Raw genomic sequence first — 6,516 nt, forward strand, 5'->3', positions numbered from 1 at the left:
GTATCCTTCAGTGACCTCATTCAGCTTTGTTGCCCTTTCCCACTGCACAGGTGTACTCAGCAAGCTATACAGGCTTCACATCTTTGTACTACCTGACTTCAGCAATATAGCATCCTGTGTGTTGCTAAACCCAGTCCAGAAAACAGACTTCCAGCTTTTCAGAACAATCATTTTATCTTAGATACTTACAGCCTCTAGAGAGCAGTATAGGGAAACTGGAAGCATCTGTGGGTGGGAAAGTTTCTCTATCCCTTTTAGTGTTGACTGTACCCTTGTATTTTGGGGGTTGGGTCAGAAATCTCCACATAACAGTGCAGTACGCTTGAACCAAACATGGTCTGTGGAATGCTTATAACTTACAGACACAGAGCAGGGCATGCATATGGTAGAACATCAGTGTCACTAGGTTGAGTTAAATGCGCAGGAAATACTTTCTGTCTGAACTTCCATGCTTCTCACTTACATCTCGACAACAACCTTTTTTATTATTTAAATAGAGTAAGCTTTTTATGAAGGAAAAATGGCAGTTCCGTTGGAAACAGTATGGAATTCATAGGCATGTCACCTGCTGAGGGACTCGATAACCTCAGAGTGCTGAGAGCAATGGAAAGGGAAAGTATTCCAGATCAAATTCCAGTCTGATCTAGTTGACAGTGCACTCAAAGCCCCATCTTTTCCAAATGACCTATGGTTTTATGCTTTAGTTCTGTGCCTAACCTAGTTTTGTTATTTTTGTATGATGTGAAGGCTGGAAAAAAAAAACAAAAAACAAAAAACAAAACCCTGAATATAAGTTGGTGAGCTTAAAGAACTCACTGCTTGATCCACATTAGCTAGTATTTTATGAAAAAGAGCACACATTGGAGAAACATCCATCATAATGGGCAGGGAGATCAAGGTATGTTCTTAGTGAATCTCCTGACTTTTTTTTCTATGAAATTGTTGAATAACACTGTCAGCAGAGTCTGGTGCGGATTTCAAGGTAGTTGGTAGAACTTGCTTTGAACACAATTTTAAAAGTACCTAAATGATATGAGAAACCTAAATTCATGGGATACAGGTATTTATTGCCAATTTTAGTAGTTCATTTCCAGCATTTTATCACAGGACATAGGGCACTGAGGTAACTCAAATAACCTCTTGTAAGGGAGAGAAGGGAGAAAGGTTTTAAAAAAGAATTCTGCTGACAGTAATGTCTATTTCAGATACTCAAATATAATGATGCCAGTAGGTGCTGCTTGAATATTGCTAGCTATAGTAATTTTGGAAGATATCCTTTTGTTTTAGGAAGACCATAAGTATGGTGACATGTGATATATTTAGTGCAAATGAGTACTTAAAGAAGCAGCTGTTAAGAGATTAAACAGCCACATAAAACGTTCTTAAGGTTTTATACAAATTAAAGCTGTCTCCAGGTAGTCCAATTTTATATGCACTCTTTGTGCAATTTTTTTAGACTCTACCTTGGAAAATCAAGTTTAAAATGTTTAATAGCGAAGAAGAGATTTCTCCTTGCCAGAATAATTAGACTTTCTACTTCGAGTCTTCTCTTGTGTCACTGAAATAGGTGGAAGATGGCCAAAATCCACATTCTGTTTGGTCTTTCTCTTGGGCTTAGGCTAGACCGTAATCACTTCATCAGCTGTATACACACACAAAAAAAGGAGACCTCATCTAGAAGAGGGCCACTGGTGGGACTGTAAGGAATTTTTTGGCACATACTTTTGTCTAAATTATTTTGTAAGGAAATACCAGCTTTAACAATTTTTTTTACTCAAAGCAGCGTAATTTTTTTAGATCCTGCTTGGTGAGTGGCTAAGGAAACTAAGCTCTTGAAGTCTGAACATCTTGAGAAAAATTCCCAGTACTGTCTTCCCAGATCAGAATTCCTCACGTCTTTCTGGCTCTCTACCATATGCCCTTTCCCAGAGCTGGGGCTCCACAGTGTGTGACTTTCTAGCAGGGCAGTAGGGAGTTTGCAAGCCTAGGAAACTGTGATGTAGTTTGAATCTCCCACTGCTGAGCCTTCAAGCCATTTAGAAGTAGAAATGAAGCTTGGAAATCCAAATTCTGGTATTCCTACCTCAACTACTGCTCCCAAGATTTCCTGGCTATCTGTTAATTTCGAATTTGCGGGATCTTCTAAGATGAATTTTGTTTTCAAAACTAAGAATTTTCATTCCATGGGAACCTTTAACTAGGTTTCTTAAAGTCAGGCAAAATTACATTTCCCAAAAGGAATTTTAAAAGTTGTTGGATGTGTCTGAGTACTTTCTTTTGAACTGTGGAGCCACTTTTTTTCTGAAAAGTGATATAGGGAAAAAGAGGAATGTTTTAATAATCTCCTTTTTCACGGGATAGCAGCTTTGTAAAGCTGTATGTGACATTTCACAACAAGAGAATCACCTGTGTTCCCTTGTATGCTAGGCACATTAGTAAAAATTTCACTTTTATAGGCTTTGTATTTGGATCTTAAAGGTGTTTTGTATGTTATGTTCCCATGTTTTTCTTTCATGGATGCAGCAAATGGGTACTTGCTATTTTTTGTTTTTTACTCTGGATTATCCAGCTGCTTAATTGGATGATGGGTATGCGTGTTGTTTCAGTAAGTTAATTTCTGGAGCATTAATTATTTGGTAAGCTCTCTGGAGGTTTCAGGCCTAGAGAATCCCCTAAATTTGAATATTAAAAGTTTAATAAAATAAATCCAAAAAGTTAGCTCATTTTTTGGCAGCTTTGGAGAGTAGGTGGGTAATTAGGAAGAAAGCACTCCATGCTATTTGCATGAGAATAGAACAGAGAGAAAGAAGGATGACATGTTTGTCCTCTGCCTTCAGAAATTAAAATCTAGGGGAAGGGAGGCAGAGTGGCTTTTGAAGCCACCTCTTGGATCTGATTTCTACATGACCCCGGTGTAAATGTTAGGACAAATCTGTTCTGATTTCCAGACCTTCTTGGGGGTTACCTACTGTCTCTTGAATTGCTTGACTTCAGCCGTATTTCTGGCATACTACCTTGTACTAAGGCTGGCAAGAAAGCTGCACTGAGCTAAATAAATAGCAACAGCTATTGTCGAGTGTTTCAAGATGAACAGCTGCACTTTAATTCTCTATGGCCTTGGTGCTGTCTGAATCCTGGTCAGGATTTCCATTAATGTGTTTTAAACCAGGATAACACAGATTTGGGTAGGAGATTTGTCCCCTCTAAGTCTGTGGCAGGCAGAGGGTTGCAGACAGTTTAAAACCATTTCCCTTTAAAGTTCTGGGCTCTTTTTGCTGAAATGGGGAAAAGCAGCAGTTGTAGAGCTGCAGATGATATTAAGAAGCTTTGCCAAGCATTCAAGAGAAATAGTGCCGAAACACCAAAGCTAAGGGGGAGATCAGTTTTGCAGCAGTGTTGCATTTGTAAATAAAGTTTTATTTCATGGTATTTTCCTGTTTAGATAAGTGTTAATAGTTTCAAGACTCCTTGGAATGAACAGCTGTGCTGGAACAATTCCAAGGATTAGGCTCTTCAGAGTAGCTCCTATGCCTTGATATTAAAATGCTATCACTGAATACGTAACGAGACTATTTTTATTTAGTGGCACTAAAGTTGCATGATATAACTTAAAGTAAATACCTGCCATACAGATGGTACATTTTCAACTAACAGTAATCTTTAACGAATTAGCGGTATGCTCCCTGTTTCTCCCTATTGCTTTGGAATGTTGTATTTCGCATGGGTTACCATCCCAGTTAACTGTATAGTTACTTGTGAGATATAGTTGGTAACACTGAATCTTTGCAGATGGACGTAACTGGAGAGTTACTTAATCTGCTTCTGTCTCCTGGCAATTGATGATAGCTTTATAAAACAGACGACCAGGTCAGGATGCAACGTTAGTTATAAAGGCACTGTCATGTTTTTCCAGAAGGGAGTTTATAGAGCTACATACTTCACTGTCAATGTTAATTTTCATTTATCTTAGTTGGTCTTATGAATTTGATGTTCTGTACACAAAATGATTTGCAAGGTATACAAGTGTATCTTAAACAGCCAGCCTTTCATAAATAGGTCAAATGGAGGGAAATGGAGCATTTTTTACTTTTCTGAGACATAGATTGTCTTTAAATTGCTTTTGAAAGGTTTCTTATATGGTGGATACTTGAATTTGGTCCTAACAAAAGTAGATGTCCTATAGCTGTTTCTAGTTTTGGACATAACCTTAATAATTAAAAACTATATTGTCTCTCAGTGTAGTTATGTCTCAGCTTGCTTGCTTGACAGGAAATTCAGGTAGACTTGAGATTTCTTTTTTAAATTATTTTGGCTTTTGAGTCTCTGCCTAATCTGAAGAAGCCGTTAAAAAGGTTAGGAAGTGGACAGTGTTTACAGCCTTTTTTAATCTCAGATTTTAGAAGCATCTATCACGAGGAGGTGTTCATACAAGGTGTAAGTGAACAAGAAGACAGAGTTGTTGCATGTGTTTCCCAACGTACTTGGTGAAGCTTCAAGTAGTGTTCTAGCATGAGAACTAAACTTTCATGGTGATTTTCCTAGTGCAAGGACAATGCCAGCTTATCCAGTTCTTAAGATGATGGTGAAGATTACACAAGAGCTCAAAATATCCTTGCATGGGATGTGCAGTTTGTTGACTTGTGTTGCTGTTCTGGCCATATGATGTTGCGCAGAGCATAAGAGACACATAGAAAATAAACCTGATGTGCAAGCATCTATGATGTTTATATTGCACCTCTATTTGTAGTCTTTTCTCTTTAAGATTTATGTTGTACAAGAGGAAATCATAATCAAGTCAGTAGGAGTTTTACATGTGGGGTACTGCATAATCCTGCTTTAATCATGTAGAAATTGCAAAACATTTATACATTTATAGTAAACATTTATAGTAAATTCAAAGTTATTTCTTTATCATTGGTACATTTTCTGCTGTTTCTGGTCTCCCTTATGAAGAAAATCCTTTAGTTCCCTTACAATGTTCCATCTATTATAACTAATTTCTGCTATTTGTGATTGTTTATTAGCTAGGATTCAGAGTGCTTATTCAAAGACTTTGGTGTTTTGGAAGCAAAATCTGAGCCATCTTTGTAAGTTCAAATCCCGGCCACGAGTTCAATAGCCTAAATTAAATGTGGTTCCATTTAGTGATGTGTTCTCAGCAAGTACAAGACTGCACAAAAACTCCATTTCTCTTTCACTTCCAGGTTTTTGAGTGCCTAATAGCCACCTCTCAGTTTTCTGACTTAAGTCTATTTCTGGCTGTTGGTCTCACAACACAACGTGTATTAAATTAATATTGTGAAGTTTTATTTGGAATATAATATCTGAAGAAGCAAATATTTGCACATACCTTACCAACCTCCAGTCATCTAAGTTCTTACAAATGTTGATGCTGTTTTTAATCTGTTTGTAGTCCCATTCTATTAACACCTACTTTTCTGCCTCTATTATACATCATCTCATGTTGTGACCCCATCCATTTTCTCATTCTATTAGAGAGTATAACCTATGGAAGACCATTTCTCTTTGTGATGTGAATAAATGTAAGGCGCAGAAGAATCTAATCCCCTGCTTACGCACAGTGATCCTGAAAGGAGAGAGAGCCTATTTTGAGACATCAAGGTACTCTGTGGGCAAGATTTGGCTGTATCTGCTTGTGTAGCTTCTTCATAAAATTAAAAGGTCATACAGTTGTCTTCTGATTTTTGGCATCTAGTCAACAATGTGATGTTCCCTAAAATGTTTTACTATGACAGCTATTAGAAATTAGTTTAAAAGGGTGATGTGGATGTGTCATTAATGTCACTTTTATCAATATCGGACTGTTCATTATGCATTCTCCTGAATTAATAGTAAAGCAGATTTGTACATGTTCAAATGACAAACCTTTTACTTTCATTGCACTGTGAAGCATACCATCAAGTTGGTGAGTTGCACTGAAGCTGAACATAGTTCTGCAAAGCTTAGAGTCTGAATTCTCATGGGTAACATTTCGGAGAAAGGCAAAGTGGCAGGATAGTTCAAAATCTAATAGGCACCTGCTGAACTCAGTAATAAATTTCCCTTAACTTTAGAAGAAATTGGAGTAGTACCACCTTTGTACTGTTTTGAATATACACTGTGAACCAGAGGCAAGTTCTCTGACAAAAATGTCATTGACCGTTTTTGATGCAGCAGATAGGAAAAAAAAAAAAAAGCTGATGGGGATCTCTTGGAAGCGCCCCCAACCATGGAGAAACTAGTGAGAACTAAAAAATGAAAGTCAGCTTGCGTGAAAGTTGCCACAGGATAAAGCATTCCCCAAGCATATGAGAAGGAAAGGGAACAGAAGAGTAAGAAGAGTGGATTTGAAGATAGGCTTCCTTAAGCTCCAGGAGTGGATCATCTATTTCCAACAGTACGTCCATGCTGTAAGAGACTCTAGACTTTACCTGAATCTCCTTTACCACAATTTATGAGTGTGTGGGGGGGTGAATTCTAAAGATAAATACTGTGAACCTGTAAATTATTTAGATA

The sequence above is a fragment of the Struthio camelus genome, chromosome 1 (assembly GCF_040807025.1).
Source record: "Struthio camelus isolate bStrCam1 chromosome 1, bStrCam1.hap1, whole genome shotgun sequence".
NCBI classification, from domain to species: Eukaryota; Metazoa; Chordata; class Aves; order Struthioniformes; family Struthionidae; genus Struthio; species Struthio camelus.